Genomic DNA, 21,795 nt, shown 5'->3' with positions numbered 1-21,795 from the left:
TATGGTGTACATGGTTATTATCTTCACAGTTTTTCTGTAAATGTGGAACTATTCTGAAATAAACATCCATTAGAACAACACTCAAAATCCTAGGAAATTGTAGCAACTCAACCTAGCGGAATGGACCACTGAAATGACGGGGGAGTATGGCAATTGTCTTGGAGGAAACACCACCTCCCTGCCATACGCTGGACTGTAATGGAACTAGAGGAAATGAGAGAGAGAGAGGACAGTTTGGGAAAAATGTTAGGAGTTAAGAGGAAGGTCTCTGTTTTCTAACCAGAGTGTGTGAGATTTCTGCATCTTCTGCTCCCCCCGCCCCTCCTGGATGGTCTAGCTGAGGCATTGTGATGTCAAGCCACACCATGGCAACCACAGAATTTGGGCAACCAGAGCTGAAGGGAGTGGCTCCTCATTACCTTAGAGAGTGTAAATAGAGGCCAGGCCCCCTTCAGTAGTGTCTGTTGCCTCAAGGTAGCGAAACTTAATAATGACGATATTGTAGACTAGTAGAGATAAGGAGTAAGACCTCAAACAGAAGGGTGGATGAAGAAACTGTAAGTCCAAAAGTCAGTTTATGTTCGTATTGGCGGTAGGTGGGATGGATGGTGGAGGTCGCAGTCATGAGTAACAGGGTGTTGTGTTAGTGATGGCTGTGTATAATTAAGTATTTGATTTCCTTTTTATATGGCAGACTATTGAATATTGTTAAAGTATGGAAAGGATGGTCAGCTCAAGATGTGAATTTTATGCTACAACTGGTACAGTTTTTCCTTGAACAACTTGGTCTCGAACAGCATTTTTGGATATTGGAGATACTAGAGAAGTGAGGTTTCACTCTGTTTCACTGATGATTCACTTCATGTTACTTTTGCCCCATACAGAAGTAAGATATTAGTAATAAGGGAAATTGGGTATGGTGTACATGGTTATTATCTTCACAGTTTTTCTGTAAATGTGGAACTATTCTGAAATAAACATCCATTAGAACAACACTCAAAATCCTAGGAAATTGTAGCAACTCAACCTAGCGGAATGGACCACCGAAATGACGGGGGAGTATGGCAATTGTCTTGGAGGAAACACCACCTCCCTGCCATACGCTGGACTGTAATGGAACTAGAGGAAATGAGAGAGAGAGAGGACAGTTTGGGAAAAATGTTAGGAGTTAAGAGGAAGGTCTCTGTTTTCTAACCAGAGTGTGTGAGATTTCTGCATCTTCTGCTCCCCCCGCCCCTCCTGGATGGTCTAGCTGAGGCATGGTGATGTCAAGCCACACCATGGCAACCACAGAATTTGGGCAACCAGAGCTGAAGGGAGTGGCTCCTCATTACCTTAGAGAGTGTAAATAGAGGCCAGGCCCCCTTCAGTAGTGTCTGTTGCCTCAAGGTAGCGAAACTTAATAAGACGATTTTGTAGACTAGTAGAGATAAGGAGTAAGACCTCAAACAGAAGGGTGGATGAAGAAACTGTAAGTCCAAAAGTCAGTTTATGTTCGTATTGGCGGTAGGTGGGATGGATGGTGGAGGTCGCAGTCATGAGTAACAGGCTGTTGAGTTAGTGATGGCTGTGTATAATTAAGTATTTGATTTCCTTTTTATATGGCAGACTATTGAATATTGTTAAAGTATGGAAAGGATGGTCAGCTCAAGATGTGAATTTTATGCCACAACTGGTACAGTTTTTCCTTGAACAACTTGGTCTCGAACAGCATTTTTGGATATTGGAGATACTAGAGAAGTGAGGTTTCACTCTGTTTCACTGATGATTCACTTCATGTTACTTTTGCCCCATACAGAAGTAAGATATTAGTAATAAGGGAAATTGGGTATGGTGTACATGGTTATTATCTTCACAGTTTTCCTGTAAATGTGGAACTATTCTGAAATAAACATCCATTAGAACAACACTCAAAATCCTAGGAAATTGTAGCAACTCAACCTAGCGGAATGGACCACCGAAATGACGGGGGAGTATGGCAATTGTCTTGGAGGAAACACCACCTCCCTGCCATACGCTGGACTGTAATGGAACTAGAGGAAATGAGAGAGAGAGAGGACAGTTTGGGAAAAATGTTAGGAGTTAAGAGGAAGGTCTCTGTTTTCTAACCAGAGTGTGTGAGATTTCTGCATCTTCTGCTCCCCCCGCCCCTCCTGGATGGTCTAGCTGAGGCATTGTGATGTCAAGCCACACCATGGCAACCACAGAATTTGGGCAACCAGAGCTGAAGGGAGTGGCTCCTCATTACCTTAGAGAGTGTAAATAGAGGCCAGGCCCCCTTCAGTAGTGTCTGTTGCCTCAAGGTAGCGAAACGTAATAATGACGATTTTGTAGACTAGTAGAGATAAGGAGTAAGACCTCAAACAGAAGGGTGGATGAAGAAACTGTAAGTCCAAAAGTCAGTTTATGTTCGTATTGGCGGTAGGTGGGATGGATGGTGGAGGTCGCAGTCATGAGTAACAGGCTGTTGTGTTAGTGATGGCTGTGTATAATTAAGTATTTGATTTCCTTTTTATATGGCAGACTATTGAATATTGTTAAAGTATGGAAAGGATGGTCAGCTCAAGATGTGAATTTTATGCTACAACTGGTACAGTTTTTCCTTGAACAACTTGGTCTCGAACAGCATTTTTGGATATTGGAGATACTAGAGAAGTGAGGTTTCACTCTGTTTCACTGATGATTCACTTCATGTTACTTTTGCCCCATACAGAAGTAAGATATTAGTAATAAGGGAAATTGGGTATGGTGTACATGGTTATTATCTTCACAGTTTTTCTGTAAATGTGGAACTATTCTGAAATAAACATCCATTAGAACAACACTCAAAATCCTAGGAAATTGTAGCAACTCAACCTAGCGGAATGGACCACCGAAATGACGGGGGAGTATGGCAATTGTCTTGGAGGAAACACCACCTCCCTGCCATACGCTGGACTGTAATGGAACTAGAGGAAATGAGAGAGAGAGAGGACAGTTTGGGAAAAATGTTAGGAGTTAAGAGGAAGGTCTCTGTTTTCTAACCAGAGTGTGTGAGATTTCTGCATCTTCTGCTCCCCCCGCCCCTCCTGGATGGTCTAGCTGAGGCATTGTGATGTCAAGCCACACCATGGCAACCACAGAATTTGGGCAACCAGAGCTGAAGGGAGTGGCTCCTCATTACCTTAGAGAGTGTAAATAGAGGCCAGGCCCCCTTCAGTAGTGTCTGTTGCCTCAAGGTAGCGAAACTTAATAATGACGATATTGTAGACTAGTAGAGATAAGGAGTAAGACCTCAAACAGAAGGGTGGATGAAGAAACTGTAAGTCCAAAAGTGAATTTATGTTCGTATTGGCGGTAGGTGGGATGGATGGTGGAGGTCGCAGTCATGAGTAACAGGCTGTTGTGTTAGTGATGGCTGTGTATAATTAAGTATTTGATTTCCTTTTTATATGGCAGACTATTGAATATTGTTAAAGTATGGAAAGGATGGTCAGCTCAAGATGTGAATTTTATGCTACAACTGGTACAGTTTTTCCTTGAACAACTTGGTCTCGAACAGCATTTTTGGATATTGGAGATACTAGAGAAGTGAGGTTTCACTCTGTTTCACTGATGATTCACTTCATGTTACTTTTGCCCCATACAGAAGTAAGATATTAGTAATAAGGGAAATTGGGTATGGTGTACATGGTTATTATCTTCACAGTTTTTCTGTAAATGTGGAACTATTCTGAAATAAACATCCATTAGAACAACACTCAAAATCCTAGGAAATTGTAGCAACTCAACCTAGCGGAATGGACCACCGAAATGACGGGGGAGTATGGCAATTGTCTTGGAGGAAACACCACCTCCCTGCCATACGCTGGACTGTAATGGAACTAGAGGAAATGAGAGAGAGAGAGGACAGTTTGGGAAAAATGTTAGGAGTTAAGAGGAAGGTCTCTGTTTTCTAACCAGAGTGTGTGAGATTTCTGCATCTTCTGCTCCCCCCGCCCCTCCTGGATGGTCTAGCTGAGGCATTGTGATGTCAAGCCACACCATGGCAACCACAGAATTTGGGCAACCAGAGCTGAAGGGAGTGGCTCCTCATTACCTTAGAGAGTGTAAATAGAGGCCAGGCCCCCTTCAGTAGTGTCTGTTGCCTCAAGGTAGCGAAACTTAATAAGACGATTTTGTAGACTAGTAGAGATAAGGAGTAAGACCTCAAACAGAAGGGTGGATGAAGAAACTGTAAGTCCAAAAGTGAATTTATGTTCGTATTGGCGGTAGGTGGGATGGATGGTGGAGGTCGCAGTCATGAGTAACAGGCTGTTGAGTTAGTGATGGCTGTGTATAATTAAGTATTTGATTTCCTTTTTATATGGCAGACTATTGAATATTGTTAAAGTATGGAAAGGATGGTCAGCTCAAGATGTGAATTTTATGCCACAACTGGTACTGTTTTTCCTTGAACAACTTGGTCTCGAACAGCATTTTTGGATATTGGAGATACTAGAGAAGTGAGGTTTCACTCTGTTTCACTGATGATTCACTTCATGTTACTTTTGCCCCATACAGAAGTAAGATATTAGTAATAAGGGAAATTGGGTATGGTGTACATGGTTATTATCTTCACAGTTTTTCTGTAAATGTGGAACTATTCTGAAATAAACATCCATTAGAACAACACTCAAAATCCTAGGAAATTGTAGCAACTCAACCTAGCGGAATGGACCACCGAAATGACGGGGGAGTATGGCAATTGTCTTGGAGGAAACACCACCTCCCTGCCATACGCTGGACTGTAATGGAACTAGAGGAAATGAGAGAGAGAGAGGACAGTTTGGGAAAAATGTTAGGAGTTAAGAGGAAGGTCTCTGTTTTCTAACCAGAGTGTGTGAGATTTCTGCATCTTCTGCTCCCCCCGCCCCTCCTGGATGGTCTAGCTGAGGCATTGTGATGTCAAGCCACACCATGGCAACCACAGAATTTGGGCAACCAGAGCTGAAGGGAGTGGCTCCTCATTACCTTAGAGAGTGTAAATAGAGGCCAGGCCCCCTTCAGTAGTGTCTGTTGCCTCAAGGTAGCGAAACTTAATAATGACGATATTGTAGACTAGTAGAGATAAGGAGTAAGACCTCAAACAGAAGGGTGGATGAAGAAACTGTAAGTCCAAAAGTCAGTTTATGTTCGTATTGGCGGTAGGTGGGATGGATGGTGGAGGTCGCAGTCATGAGTAACAGGCTGTTGTGTTAGTGATGGCTGTGTATAATTAAGTATTTGATTTCCTTTTTATATGGCAGACTATTGAATATTGTTAAAGTATGGAAAGGATGGTCAGCTCAAGATGTGAATTTTATGCTACAACTGGTACAGTTTTTCCTTGAACAACTTGGTCTCGAACAGCATTTTTGGATATTGGAGATACTAGAGAAGTGAGGTTTCACTCTGTTTCACTGATGATTCACTTCATGTTACTTTTGCCCCATACAGAAGTAAGATATTAGTAATAAGGGAAATTGGGTATGGTGTACATGGTTATTATCTTCACAGTTTTTCTGTAAATGTGGAACTATTCTGAAATAAACATCCATTAGAACAACACTCAAAATCCTAGGAAATTGTAGCAACTCAACCTAGCGGAATGGACCACCGAAATGACGGGGGAGTATGGCAATTGTCTTGGAGGAAACACCACCTCCCTGCCATACGCTGGACTGTAATGGAACTAGAGGAAATGAGAGAGAGAGAGGACAGTTTGGGAAAAATGTTAGGAGTTAAGAGGAAGGTCTCTGTTTTCTAACCAGAGTGTGTGAGATTTCTGCATCTTCTGCTCCCCCCGCCCCTCCTGGATGGTCTAGCTGAGGCATTGTGATGTCAAGCCACACCATGGCAACCACAGAATTTGGGCAACCAGAGCTGAAGGGAGTGGCTCCTCATTACCTTAGAGAGTGTAAATAGAGGCCAGGCCCCCTTCAGTAGTGTCTGTTGCCTCAAGGTAGCGAAACTTAATAATGACGATATTGTAGACTAGTAGAGATAAGGAGTAAGACCTCAAACAGAAGGGTGGATGAAGAAACTGTAAGTCCAAAAGTCAGTTTATGTTCGTATTGGCGGTAGGTGGGATGGATGGTGGAGGTCGCAGTCATGAGTAACAGGCTGTTGTGTTAGTGATGGCTGTGTATAATTAAGTATTTGATTTCCTTTTTATATGGCAGACTATTGAATATTGTTAAAGTATGGAAAGGATGGTCAGCTCAAGATGTGAATTTTATGCTACAACTGGTACAGTTTTTCCTTGAACAACTTGGTCTCGAACAGCATTTTTGGATATTGGAGATACTAGAGAAGTGAGGTTTCACTCTGTTTCACTGATGATTCACTTCATGTTACTTTTGCCCCATACAGAAGTAAGATATTAGTAATAAGGGAAATTGGGTATGGTGTACATGGTTATTATCTTCACAGTTTTTCTGTAAATGTGGAACTATTCTGAAATAAACATCCATTAGAACAACACTCAAAATCCTAGGAAATTGTAGCAACTCAACCTAGCGGAATGGACCACCGAAATGACGGGGGAGTATGGCAATTGTCTTGGAGGAAACACCACCTCCCTGCCATACGCTGGACTGTAATGGAACTAGAGGAAATGAGAGAGAGAGAGGACAGTTTGGGAAAAATGTTAGGAGTTAAGAGGAAGGTCTCTGTTTTCTAACCAGAGTGTGTGAGATTTCTGCATCTTCTGCTCCCCCCGCCCCTCCTGGATGGTCTAGCTGAGGCATTGTGATGTCAAGCCACACCATGGCAACCACAGAATTTGGGCAACCAGAGCTGAAGGGAGTGGCTCCTCATTACCTTAGAGAGTGTAAATAGAGGCCAGGCCCCCTTCAGTAGTGTCTGTTGCCTCAAGGTAGCGAAACTTAATAATGACGATATTGTAGACTAGTAGAGATAAGGAGTAAGACCTCAAACAGAAGGGTGGATGAAGAAACTGTAAGTCCAAAAGTGAATTTATGTTCGTATTGGCGGTAGGTGGGATGGATGGTGGAGGTCGCAGTCATGAGTAACAGGCTGTTGAGTTAGTGATGGCTGTGTATAATTAAGTATTTGATTTCCTTTTTATATGGCAGACTATTGAATATTGTTAAAGTATGGAAAGGATGGTCAGCTCAAGATGTGAATTTTATGCTACAACTGGTACAGTTTTTCCTTGAACAACTTGGTCTCGAACAGCATTTTTGGATATTGGAGATACTAGAGAAGTGAGGTTTCACTCTGTTTCACTGATGATTCACTTCATGTTACTTTTGCCCCATACAGAAGTAAGATATTAGTAATAAGGGAAATTGGGTATGGTGTACATGGTTATTATCTTCACAGTTTTTCTGTAAATGTGGAACTATTCTGAAATAAACATCCATTAGAACAACACTCAAAATCCTAGGAAATTGTAGCAACTCAACCTAGCGGAATGGACCACCGAAATGACGGGGGAGTATGGGAATTGTCTTGGAGGAAACACCACCTCCCTGCCATACGCTGGACTGTAATGGAACTAGAGGAAATGAGAGAGAGAGAGGACAGTTTGGGAAAAATGTTAGGAGTTAAGAGGAAGGTCTCTGTTTTCTAACCAGAGTGTGTGAGATTTCTGCATCTTCTGCTCCCCCCGCCCCTCCTGGATGGTCTAGCTGAGGCATTGTGATGTCAAGCCACACCATGGCAACCACAGAATTTGGGCAACCAGAGCTGAAGGGAGTGGCTCCTCATTACCTTAGAGAGTGTAAATAGAGGCCAGGCCCCCTTCAGTAGTGTCTGTTGCCTCAAGGTAGCGAAACTTAATAAGACGATTTTGTAGACTAGTAGAGATAAGGAGTAAGACCTCAAACAGAAGGGTGGATGAAGAAACTGTAAGTCCAAAAGTGAATTTATGTTCGTATTGGCGGTAGGTGGGATGGATGGTGGAGGTCGCAGTCATGAGTAACAGGCTGTTGAGTTAGTGATGGCTGTGTATAATTAAGTATTTGATTTCCTTTTTATATGGCAGACTATTGAATATTGTTAAAGTATGGAAAGGATGGTCAGCTCAAGATGTGAATTTTATGCCACAACTGGTACTGTTTTTCCTTGAACAACTTGGTCTCGAACAGCATTTTTGGATATTGGAGATACTAGAGAAGTGAGGTTTCACTCTGTTTCACTGATGATTCACTTCATGTTACTTTTGCCCCATACAGAAGTAAGATATTAGTAATAAGGGAAATTGGGTATGGTGTACATGGTTATTATCTTCACAGTTTTTCTGTAAATGTGGAACTATTCTGAAATAAACATCCATTAGAACAACACTCAAAATCCTAGGAAATTGTAGCAACTCAACCTAGCGGAATGGACCACCGAAATGACGGGGGAGTATGGCAATTGTCTTGGAGGAAACACCACCTCCCTGCCATACGCTGGACTGTAATGGAACTAGAGGAAATGAGAGAGAGAGAGGACAGTTTGGGAAAAATGTTAGGAGTTAAGAGGAAGGTCTCTGTTTTCTAACCAGAGTGTGTGAGATTTCTGCATCTTCTGCTCCCCCCGCCCCTCCTGGATGGTCTAGCTGAGGCATTGTGATGTCAAGCCACACCATGGCAACCACAGAATTTGGGCAACCAGAGCTGAAGGGAGTGGCTCCTCATTACCTTAGAGAGTGTAAATAGAGGCCAGGCCCCCTTCAGTAGTGTCTGTTGCCTCAAGGTAGCGAAACTTAATAATGACGATATTGTAGACTAGTAGAGATAAGGAGTAAGACCTCAAACAGAAGGGTGGATGAAGAAACTGTAAGTCCAAAAGTCAGTTTATGTTCGTATTGGCGGTAGGTGGGATGGATGGTGGAGGTCGCAGTCATGAGTAACAGGCTGTTGTGTTAGTGATGGCTGTGTATAATTAAGTATTTGATTTCCTTTTTATATGGCAGACTATTGAATATTGTTAAAGTATGGAAAGGATGGTCAGCTCAAGATGTGAATTTTATGCTACAACTGGTACAGTTTTTCCTTGAACAACTTGGTCTCGAACAGCATTTTTGGATATTGGAGATACTAGAGAAGTGAGGTTTCACTCTGTTTCACTGATGATTCACTTCATGTTACTTTTGCCCCATACAGAAGTAAGATATTAGTAATAAGGGAAATTGGGTATGGTGTACATGGTTATTATCTTCACAGTTTTTCTGTAAATGTGGAACTATTCTGAAATAAACATCCATTAGAACAACACTCAAAATCCTAGGAAATTGTAGCAACTCAACCTAGCGGAATGGACCACCGAAATGACGGGGGAGTATGGCAATTGTCTTGGAGGAAACACCACCTCCCTGCCATACGCTGGACTGTAATGGAACTAGAGGAAATGAGAGAGAGAGAGGACAGTTTGGGAAAAATGTTAGGAGTTAAGAGGAAGGTCTCTGTTTTCTAACCAGAGTGTGTGAGATTTCTGCATCTTCTGCTCCCCCCGCCCCTCCTGGATGGTCTAGCTGAGGCATTGTGATGTCAAGCCACACCATGGCAACCACAGAATTTGGGCAACCAGAGCTGAAGGGAGTGGCTCCTCATTACCTTAGAGAGTGTAAATAGAGGCCAGGCCCCCTTCAGTAGTGTCTGTTGCCTCAAGGTAGCGAAACTTAATAATGACGATATTGTAGACTAGTAGAGATAAGGAGTAAGACCTCAAACAGAAGGGTGGATGAAGAAACTGTAAGTCCAAAAGTCAGTTTATGTTCGTATTGGCGGTAGGTGGGATGGATGGTGGAGGTCGCAGTCATGAGTAACAGGCTGTTGTGTTAGTGATGGCTGTGTATAATTAAGTATTTGATTTCCTTTTTATATGGCAGACTATTGAATATTGTTAAAGTATGGAAAGGATGGTCAGCTCAAGATGTGAATTTTATGCTACAACTGGTACAGTTTTTCCTTGAACAACTTGGTCTCGAACAGCATTTTTGGATATTGGAGATACTAGAGAAGTGAGGTTTCACTCTGTTTCACTGATGATTCACTTCATGTTACTTTTGCCCCATACAGAAGTAAGATATTAGTAATAAGGGAAATTGGGTATGGTGTACATGGTTATTATCTTCACAGTTTTTCTGTAAATGTGGAACTATTCTGAAATAAACATCCATTAGAACAACACTCAAAATCCTAGGAAATTGTAGCAACTCAACCTAGCGGAATGGACCACCGAAATGACGGGGGAGTATGGGAATTGTCTTGGAGGAAACACCACCTCCCTGCCATACGCTGGACTGTAATGGAACTAGAGGAAATGAGAGAGAGAGAGGACAGTTTGGGAAAAATGTTAGGAGTTAAGAGGAAGGTCTCTGTTTTCTAACCAGAGTGTGTGAGATTTCTGCATCTTCTGCTCCCCCCGCCCCTCCTGGATGGTCTAGCTGAGGCATTGTGATGTCAAGCCACACCATGGCAACCACAGAATTTGGGCAACCAGAGCTGAAGGGAGTGGCTCCTCATTACCTTAGAGAGTGTAAATAGAGGCCAGGCCCCCTTCAGTAGTGTCTGTTGCCTCAAGGTAGCGAAACTTAATAAGACGATTTTGTAGACTAGTAGAGATAAGGAGTAAGACCTCAAACAGAAGGGTGGATGAAGAAACTGAAAGTCCAAAAGTCAGTTTATGTTCGTATTGGCGGTAGGTGGGATGGATGGTGGAGGTCGCAGTCATGAGTAACAGGCTGTTGAGTTAGTGATGGCTGTGTATAATTAAGTATTTGATTTCCTTTTTATATGGCAGACTATTGAATATTGTTAAAGTATGGAAAGGATGGTCAGCTCAAGATGTGAATTTTATGCTACAACTGGTACAGTTTTTCCTTGAACAACTTGGTCTCGAACAGCATTTTTGGATATTGGAGATACTAGAGAAGTGAGGTTTCACTCTGTTTCACTGATGATTCACTTCATGTTACTTTTGCCCCATACAGAAGTAAGATATTAGTAATAAGGGAAATTGGGTATGGTGTACATGGTTATTATCTTCACAGTTTTTCTGTAAATGTGGAACTATTCTGAAATAAACATCCATTAGAACAACACTCAAAATCCTAGGAAATTGTAGCAACTCAACCTAGCGGAATGGACCACCGAAATGACGGGGGAGTATGGGAATTGTCTTGGAGGAAACACCACCTCCCTGCCATACGCTGGACTGTAATGGAACTAGAGGAAATGAGAGAGAGAGAGGACAGTTTGGGAAAAATGTTAGGAGTTAAGAGGAAGGTCTCTGTTTTCTAACCAGAGTGTGTGAGATTTCTGCATCTTCTGCTCCCCCCGCCCCTCCTGGATGGTCTAGCTGAGGCATTGTGATGTCAAGCCACACCATGGCAACCACAGAATTTGGGCAACCAGAGCTGAAGGGAGTGGCTCCTCATTACCTTAGAGAGTGTAAATAGAGGCCAGGCCCCCTTCAGTAGTGTCTGTTGCCTCAAGGTAGCGAAACTTAATAAGACGATTTTGTAGACTAGTAGAGATAAGGAGTAAGACCTCAAACAGAAGGGTGGATGAAGAAACTGTAAGTCCAAAAGTGAATTTATGTTCGTATTGGCGGTAGGTGGGATGGATGGTGGAGGTCGCAGTCATGAGTAACAGGCTGTTGAGTTAGTGATGGCTGTGTATAATTAAGTATTTGATTTCCTTTTTATATGGCAGACTATTGAATATTGTTAAAGTATGGAAAGGATGGTCAGCTCAAGATGTGAATTTTATGCCACAACTGGTACTGTTTTTCCTTGAACAACTTGGTCTCGAACAGCATTTTTGGATATTGGAGATACTAGAGAAGTGAGGTTTCACTCTGTTTCACTGATGATTCACTTCATGTTACTTTTGCCCCATACAGAAGTAAGATATTAGTAATAAGGGAAATTGGGTATGGTGTACATGGTTATTATCTTCACAGTTTTTCTGTAAATGTGGAACTATTCTGAAATAAACATCCATTAGAACAACACTCAAAATCCTAGGAAATTGTAGCAACTCAACCTAGCGGAATGGACCACCGAAATGACGGGGGAGTATGGCAATTGTCTTGGAGGAAACACCACCTCCCTGCCATACGCTGGACTGTAATGGAACTAGAGGAAATGAGAGAGAGAGAGGACAGTTTGGGAAAAATGTTAGGAGTTAAGAGGAAGGTCTCTGTTTTCTAACCAGAGTGTGTGAGATTTCTGCATCTTCTGCTCCCCCCGCCCCTCCTGGATGGTCTAGCTGAGGCATTGTGATGTCAAGCCACACCATGGCAACCACAGAATTTGGGCAACCAGAGCTGAAGGGAGTGGCTCCTCATTACCTTAGAGAGTGTAAATAGAGGCCAGGCCCCCTTCAGTAGTGTCTGTTGCCTCAAGGTAGCGAAACTTAATAATGACGATATTGTAGACTAGTAGAGATAAGGAGTAAGACCTCAAACAGAAGGGTGGATGAAGAAACTGTAAGTCCAAAAGTCAGTTTATGTTCGTATTGGCGGTAGGTGGGATGGATGGTGGAGGTCGCAGTCATGAGTAACAGGCTGTTGTGTTAGTGATGGCTGTGTATAATTAAGTATTTGATTTCCTTTTTATATGGCAGACTATTGAATATTGTTAAAGTATGGAAAGGATGGTCAGCTCAAGATGTGAATTTTATGCTACAACTGGTACAGTTTTTCCTTGAACAACTTGGTCTCGAACAGCATTTTTGGATATTGGAGATACTAGAGAAGTGAGGTTTCACTCTGTTTCACTGATGATTCACTTCATGTTACTTTTGCCCCATACAGAAGTAAGATATTAGTAATAAGGGAAATTGGGTATGGTGTACATGGTTATTATCTTCACAGTTTTTCTGTAAATGTGGAACTATTCTGAAATAAACATCCATTAGAACAACACTCAAAATCCTAGGAAATTGTAGCAACTCAACCTAGCGGAATGGACCACCGAAATGACGGGGGAGTATGGGAATTGTCTTGGAGGAAACACCACCTCCCTGCCATACGCTGGACTGTAATGGAACTAGAGGAAATGAGAGAGAGAGAGGACAGTTTGGGAAAAATGTTAGGAGTTAAGAGGAAGGTCTCTGTTTTCTAACCAGAGTGTGTGAGATTTCTGCATCTTCTGCTCCCCCCGCCCCTCCTGGATGGTCTAGCTGAGGCATTGTGATGTCAAGCCACACCATGGCAACCACAGAATTTGGGCAACCAGAGCTGAAGGGAGTGGCTCCTCATTACCTTAGAGAGTGTAAATAGAGGCCAGGCCCCCTTCAGTAGTGTCTGTTGCCTCAAGGTAGCGAAACTTAATAAGACGATTTTGTAGACTAGTAGAGATAAGGAGTAAGACCTCAAACAGAAGGGTGGATGAAGAAACTGAAAGTCCAAAAGTGAGTTTATGTTCGTATTGGCGGTAGGTGGGATGGATGGTGGAGGTCGCAGTCATGAGTAACAGGCTGTTGAGTTAGTGATGGCTGTGTATAATTAAGTATTTGATTTCCTTTTTATATGGCAGACTATTGAATATTGTTAAAGTATGGAAAGGATGGTCAGCTCAAGATGTGAATTTTATGCTACAACTGGTACAGTTTTTCCTTGAACAACTTGGTCTCGAACAGCATTTTTGGATATTGGAGATACTAGAGAAGTGAGGTTTCACTCTGTTTCACTGATGATTCACTTCATGTTACTTTTGCCCCATACAGAAGTAAGATATTAGTAATAAGGGAAATTGGGTATGGTGTACATGGTTATTATCTTCACAGTTTTTCTGTAAATGTGGAACTATTCTGAAATAAACATCCATTAGAACAACACTCAAAATCCTAGGAAATTGTAGCAACTCAACCTAGCGGAATGGACCGAAATGACGGGGGAGTATGGGAATTGTCTTGGAGGAAACACCACCTCCCTGCCATACGCTGGACTGTAATGGAACTAGAGGAAATGAGAGAGAGAGAGGACAGTTTGGGAAAAATGTTAGGAGTTAAGAGGAAGGTCTCTGTTTTCTAACCAGAGTGTGTGAGATTTCTGCATCTTCTGCTCCCCCCGCCCCTCCTGGATGGTCTAGCTGAGGCATTGTGATGTCAAGCCACACCATGGCAACCACAGAATTTGGGCAACCAGAGCTGAAGGGAGTGGCTCCTCATTACCTTAGAGAGTGTAAATAGAGGCCAGGCCCCCTTCAGTAGTGTCTGTTGCCTCAAGGTAGCGAAACTTAATAAGACGATTTTGTAGACTAGTAGAGATAAGGAGTAAGACCTCAAACAGAGGGGTGGATGAAGAAACTGTAAGTCCAAAAGTGAGTTTATGTTCGTATTGGCGGTAGGTGGGATGGATGGTGGAGGTCGCAGTCATGAGTAACAGGCTGTTGAGTTAGTGATGGCTGTGTATAATTAAGTATTTGATTTCCTTTTTATATGGCAGACTATTGAATATTGTTAAAGTATGGAAAGGATGGTCAGCTCAAGATGTGAATTTTATGCTACAACTGGTACAGTTTTTCCTTGAACAACTTGGTCTCGAACAGCATTTTTGGATATTGGAGATACTAGAGAAGTGAGGTTTCACTCTGTTTCACTGATGATTCACTTCATGTTACTTTTGCCCCATACAGAAGTAAGATATTAGTAATAAGGGAAATTGGGTATGGTGTACATGGTTATTATCTTCACAGTTTTTCTGTAAATGTGGAACTATTCTGAAATAAACATCCATTAGAACAACACTCAAAATCCTAGGAAATTGTAGCAACTCAACCTAGCGGAATGGACCACTGAAATGACGGCGGAGTATGGCAATTGTCTTGGAGGAAACACCACCTCCCTGCCATACGCTGGACTGTAATGGAACTAGAGGAAATGAGAGAGAGAGAGGACAGTTTGGGAAAAATGTTAGGAGTTAAGAGGAAGGTCTCTGTTTTCTAACCAGAGTGTGTGAGATTTCTGCATCTTCTGCTCCCCCCGCCCCTCCTGGATGGTCTAGCTGAGGCATTGTGATGTCAAGCCACACCATGGCAACCACAGAATTTGGGCAACCAGAGCTGAAGGGAGTGGCTCCTCATTACCTTAGAGAGTGTAAATAGAGGCCAGGCCCCCTTCAGTAGTGTCTGTTGCCTCAAGGTAGCGAAACTTAATAAGACGATTTTGTAGACTAGTAGAGATAAGGAGTAAGACCTCAAACAGAGGGGTGGATGAAGAAACTGTAAGTCCAAAAGTCAGTTTATGTTCGTATTGGCGGTAGGTGGGATGGATGGTGGAGGTCGCAGTCATGAGTAACAGGCTGTTGAGTTAGTGATGGCTGTGTATAATTAAGTATTTGATTTCCTTTTTATATGGCAGACTATTGAATATTGTTAAAGTATGGAAAGGATGGTCAGCTCAAGATGTGAATTTTATGCTACAACTGGTACAGTTTTTCCTTGAACAACTTGGTCTCGAACAGCATTTTTGGATATTGGAGATACTAGAGAAGTGAGGTTTCACTCTGTTTCACTGATGATTCACTTCATGTTACTTTTGCCCCATACAGAAGTAAGATATTAGTAATAAGGGAAATTGGGTATGGTGTACATGGTTATTATCTTCACAGTTTTTCTGTAAATGTGGAACTATTCTGAAATAAACATCCATTAGAACAACACTCAAAATCCTAGGAAATTGTAGCAACTCAACCTAGCGGAATGGACCACTGAAATGACGGCGGAGTATGGCAATTGTCTTGGAGGAAACACCACCTCCCTGCCATACGCTGGACTGTAATGGAACTAGAGGAAATGAGAGAGAGAGAGGACAGTTTGGGAAAAATGTTAGGAGTTAAGAGGAAGGTCTCTGTTTTCTAACCAGAGTGTGTGAGATTTCTGCATCTTCTGCTCCCCCCGCCCCTCCTGGATGGTCTAGCTGAGGCATTGTGATGTCAAGCCACACCATGGCAACCACAGAATTTGGGCAACCAGAGCTGAAGGGAGTGGCTCCTCATTACCTTAGAGAGTGTAAATAGAGGCCAGGCCCCCTTCAGTAGTGTCTGTTGCCTCAAGGTAGCGAAACTTAATAAGACGATTTTGTAGACTAGTAGAGATAAGGAGTAAGACCTCAAACAGAGGGGTGGATGAAGAAACTGTAAGTCCAAAAGTCAGTTTATGTTCGTATTGGCGGTAGGTGGGATGGATGGTGGAGGTCGCAGTCATGAGTAACAGGCTGTTGTGTTAGTGATGGCTGTGTATAATTAAGTATTTGATTTCCTTTTTATATGGCAGACTATTGAATATTGTTAAAGTATGGAAAGGATGGTCAGCTCAAGATGTGAATTTTATGCTACAACTGGTACAGTTTTTCCTTGAACAACTTGGTCTAGAACAGCATTTTTGGATATTGGAGATACTAGAGAAGTGAGGTTTCACTCTGTTTCACTGATGATTCACTTCATGTTACTTTTGCCCCATACAGAAGTAAGATATTAGTAATAAGGGAAATTGGGTATGGTGTACATGGTTATTATCTTCACAGTTTTTCTGTAAATGTGGAACTATTCTGAAATAAACATCCATTAGAACAACACTCAAAATCCTAGGAAATTGTAGCAACTCAACCTAGCGGAATGGACCACCGAAATGACGGGGGAGTATGGGAATTGTCTTAGAGGAAACACCACATCCCTGCCATATGCTGGACTGTAATGGAACTAGAGGAAATGAGAGAGAGAGAGGACAGTTTTGGGAAAATGTTAGGAGTTAAGAGGAAGGTCTCTGTTTTATAACCAGAGTGTGTGAGATTTCTGCATTTTCTGCTCCCCCCGCCCCTCCTGGATGGTCTAGCTGAGGCATGGTGATGTCAAGCCACACCATGGCAACCACAGAATTTGGGCAACCAGAGCTGAAGGGAGTGGCTCCTCATTACCTTAGAGAGTATAAATAGAGGCCAGGCCCCCTTCAGTAGTGTCTGATGCCTCAAGGTAGCGAAACTTAATAAGAGGATATTGTAGACTAGTAGAGATAAGGAGTAAGACCTCAAACAGAAGGGTGGATGAAGAAACTGTTAAGTCCAAAAGTGAATTTATGTTCGTATTGGCGGTAGGTGGGATGGATGGTGGAGGTCGCAGTCATGAGTAACAGGGTGTTGTGTTAGTGATGGCTGTGTATAATTAAGTATTTGATTTCCTTTTTATATGGCAGACTATTGAATATTGTTAAAGTATGGAAAGGATGGTCAGCTTAAGATGTGAATTTTATGCCACAACTGGTGGGAATGTGTAGGATGTGTAGGATTGGCTGGAGAGTAGAGAGAATGTTGTCAAGGATGCTGTTCTATGATAGTTCAGGGGGAAAAGATTGGCTCTGAAGAGTGAAGACAGAAACGAGAGACAGAGCTTAGGGAATGTGTAAGTCCTGAGACATCAGGAGTAAGGGAGAGTATGAAAATACTATTGGGGTGGGGATAGGAGTGGCCCGGAAGAGATTAATGTGGGGAAAGGAGGACCTATGTAATACTTTCAACAATGTACATTTAAAAAATAAACATAAAATAAAGTACTCTCTGCTTTTAGAGGCTGGGAGGATGGGATTTCATAAAAGGAAGCTGAGTCAATAATAGGTACAGTGTAGATTTGAGACATTTCAGGTGGGAGTGCAGCTCTAATGCCGGTTTTTCCTAAATTCAACAACCACAGATCAGAAAATTCATTTTAAAACTGGATAGAGGGCTTGAACGGGAATTTCTCTAAAGATATGTACATGGCTAATGAGCACATGAAACAGTGCTCAGCATGTTTAATGATTAGGCAAATGCAAATCAAAACCATAGTGAGATATCATGTCATACCTACTAAAGATATGTACATGGCCAATGAGCACATGAAACAGTGCTCAGCATGTTTAATGATTAGGCAAATGCAAATCAAAACCACAGTGAGATACCATGTCATACCTACTGAGATTACTGATATATTAAACAATGAAAAAAATAAGTGAGGATGTTGAAACTGGAACCCTGTGATTACTGGTGGAAAATTTAAAATTGCCACCGTTGGAAACCATTTGCTGTTTCTCAAAAAGTTAAAGCTCCGCAGGGTGGAGGGGATCAATGGGGGATAGAAAGGGACATCTATAATATTTTCAACAATAAATTTCAAGATAAATTGGGGGGTGGGGAGAGTTAAACCTAGAATCACCATATGATTCAGCAATTCCCCTTTTGGGTATATATACACAAAAGACAGAAGCATCGATCAGATGCTCAAACCTCAGAGGGAAGGTAGGGGAGGGTGGGGGTCAGGGCTAGAGGTCAACCAAAGGACTTGTATACATGCATATAAGCATAACCAATGGACACAGACCCAGGGAACTGAGTTCATGAATGGGAGTGGGGTGCGGGGCAATGGAGGAATTAGGACATATATGTAATACCTTAATAAAAAACTGTTGAAATAAAAAGAAAAGATTTGAAAGCAAGGACTCAGTCGAACACCAGTGTTCATAGCAGCATTATTCACAATAGTTGACATTAGAAACAACCCCAATGTGTTTGGAGAGAAGACTGGATATACAATATGTGGTATATGCCTACAATGAAATATTTAGCCTTTAAAATGAAGGAAATTCTGAGATGTGCTACAACATGGATGAACCTTGAGGATGTTATACCCAACATAACATAAATACTGTATAATTCCACCTTCATGGGGTACTTTGCTTCGAATAGGTAAATTCATAAGGACAGAAAATATAATAGAAGGTAAGGGAGGGAGAAAGGGGGAGTTGTTGAATTGGCAGTTTCTGTTTGGGATAATGGAAAAGTTCTGGAAATGGATAGCATTGAGGTTACACAACTTTATGAATGAATGTATTTAATGGTACTGAATTTGTACACCATAAATGGTTAAAATGGTAAATTTCACATTATGTATATTTAACCACAATTAAAAAACCCATAAAATACCATGAAATAATTTCAAGTAAGTGATTGTTAGGCATGCTAGTGAAAGTTGAATGGCATTTCCTAGTTTATGTTTTGCAAGATGAAACGGAAAGTTTAGTTTTTCTAAAGATTTTTTTCTGACTGTCTAAGAATGATGAGATCATTAAGAAGCCTGTAGGTTATGAATAGCTCTTCTGGTAATCTTTAGTTTTATAAAGGACATAAGGTCAATACAGGTTGAGCCTCGGTTTGAGGACACTTTTGTGGCAAGGCTTCTATCTAGTACATTTTCAAATTTTTATCTACTCTTTTCTTAAAATTTATTTACACACATACTTTATCTTTTCTTATAATATTTATTATTAATCTGTTTAATTTTATTTTATCTTTTTTAGTTCCCATGGTGTATGTGTTGAGCTGGTGAGAAGTTAGTATATAGCTATATGTCATATTTATTTATTTATTTATTTTTAAAATGTTTCCTTTTGAAAGTATTATAGATGTTCCCCCCCCCCTTTTTAAAAATATATTTTATTGATTTCTTACAGAGAGGAAGGGAGAGAGATAGTTGGAAACATCAATCAGCTGCCTCCTGCACACCCCCTGGGGATGTGCCCTCAACCCAGGTACATGCCCTTGACCGGAATCGAACCTGGGACCTTTCAGTCTGCAGGCCAACGCTCTATCCACTGAGCCAAACTGGCTTCAGTGTCCCCCCTTTGTTATTGTTCCCTTCTAGCTCACCATAATTCTTATTTAGATACTATTTGTTAATAGGCAATTATTTAGATGCAATTCTTAGATAAGCATTTTGTTTTAATTTTAGGCATTTATCATATCACAGGGTAAGTCTGAAAAAGCCTACAATAAGTTTCTGTTTAGAATTTTATTGAACTTTTTGATTCCAAATGTATACCTCTTTTTTGTTGTTGTTCAAAACAAAGTGAATAATTGTGGTTTTGTCTAAGCATTTTTATATTATTCATTAAAGGAAGAGTCCCACATCTCATCCTGGAGAAGGTGCTGTGGAGACTGTGGAAATGACAACAAAGAGCCTCAAATCTCGTGGAGAAAGTGCTTTGGAGACTGGAAATGACAACAGAGGATTTAGAAGATCACTAAAGTTATTTAGGTGTTTTGATATTCCTTTCATTTTCCAGCATTGTGATTACTTAATTTTTAAAATGTTTTCATTGATTTCAGGGACAGGAAGGGAGAGGGAGAGAGATAGAAATATCCTTGATGAGAGAGAATCATCAGTTGGCTGCTTCCTGCACACACCCTCCTGGGAATAAAACCGGAAACCTGGTCATGTGCCCTCCTCAGGAATTGAACCATGACCTCTTGGTTCATGGATTGATGTTCAACCACTGAGCCACACCTGCTGGGCCAGCATTGGGATTTTTTTTTCATATTCTTAGATCAACTTAGTGTAAAAATGGAACTTGAATCCTTTAATTGAACTTTTTATTGTTTAAACCAGTGGTTCTCAACCTGTGGGTCGTGAGCCCTTTAGGGGTCGAATGACCTTTTCACAGGGGTCGCCTAATACCATGGGAAAACACATATATATTTACATATTGTTTTGTGATTAATCACTATGCTTTAATTATGTTCAATTTGTAACAGTGAAATTGGGGGTCAACATAACATGAGGAACTATATTAAAGGGTCGCGGCATTAGGAAGGTTGAGTTTAACACTGGTTTAAAGTATTACATATGTCTTCTCCACCCATCGACCCCTCCTTGATCACTCCCACCCCCCTAATTACAAGGAGGCATGATTTAAAAAGTCAATATCTGTTTCTTCTTCTCGGGATTGGGAGTATTTACTGAATTCAGACCACCCCCAGAAGGTTGAGTCTCACCTTTTGAACAGATCTTTATGTCTGAATCCTTTGGAAAGTTTCTCAGATGAAGGATGAAGACTTGTCACAGAATTTCAGTCTGGATTCTTCTACACTTCTCTCACATACCTGCAATCTTTTTCCTTCTTCACTGGGTCTCTGAGGAGCCTAAATGGAATACTCTGATGGGAGAAGGAATTCATTCACTTGTTGACCCCCCCTTGTTCAGTTGGCAAGGTAAATACTGTGTGTAGAGTGAAAACTTCCAGGAGTGCTCAGGTGACTCAGAAATTGGCCTTAGGAACCCAGAGCATTTTTTTGCAAAACACAGAATTGTTTGAAGATATTGGCAATGTAAGGTCTTGTGAGTCATCTTTGTCCTAAGATCAGCAGGAAGCCAGGAAACAGGGTAAACACTGGGGGTGACCCAGTGCATTTCATGTTGACAAGCTGACTGCCTGCACTGTGGTGGAAGGTCTATAACAATACCTGCTATGCTGTAACAATACCTACATTCTAGTAGTGCTTACAGTTCAGAGAATTGCAGTTTAGCTACATAAATTGTCAACAAGGCCAGGGAATCATGACCCCCATTAGTGATGAGAAAACCTGTCAGAGTGTGTTTCCAAGACCATGACACTTGGTTTGCTGTGGGCTCTGCTGCACTTGTGCTGTGGCCTTCTGTGTCTCTCAGGTTCCTGGTGGATCTGCGTTTAAATGGTGCTGAGACTGCACTCTCACAGCCTGGCCGGCACTCTGTTTCACACTGAATTCTAAAGGTCACACACTTGGGTATTGTGACCCTTGATAATAAAATTGAATGGAATAAAAATATCAACATCTGAGTTAATATTATAGCACGTTTTCTAATTTTTGTGATCTTCCTTGAGATAAAGAAGTTGTATTCTGAGACATGGCACTTTTAGTTTTTTTATTTCTCTTAATACAAATCATTACTATCATGAAAACTGTTTTATAATGAAATGATTTCCAACCCTAATAACGGGCTCTGGTATTTTTCACATATTTTATTTAGTTTTAAAACGTCATAGTG

Source organism: Myotis nattereri (assembly GCF_964212035.1).
Source record: "Myotis nattereri genome assembly, chromosome: 10".
In the NCBI taxonomy this organism is placed as follows: domain Eukaryota; kingdom Metazoa; phylum Chordata; class Mammalia; order Chiroptera; family Vespertilionidae; genus Myotis; species Myotis nattereri.
Note: the sequence above shows the minus strand (reverse complement) of the source record.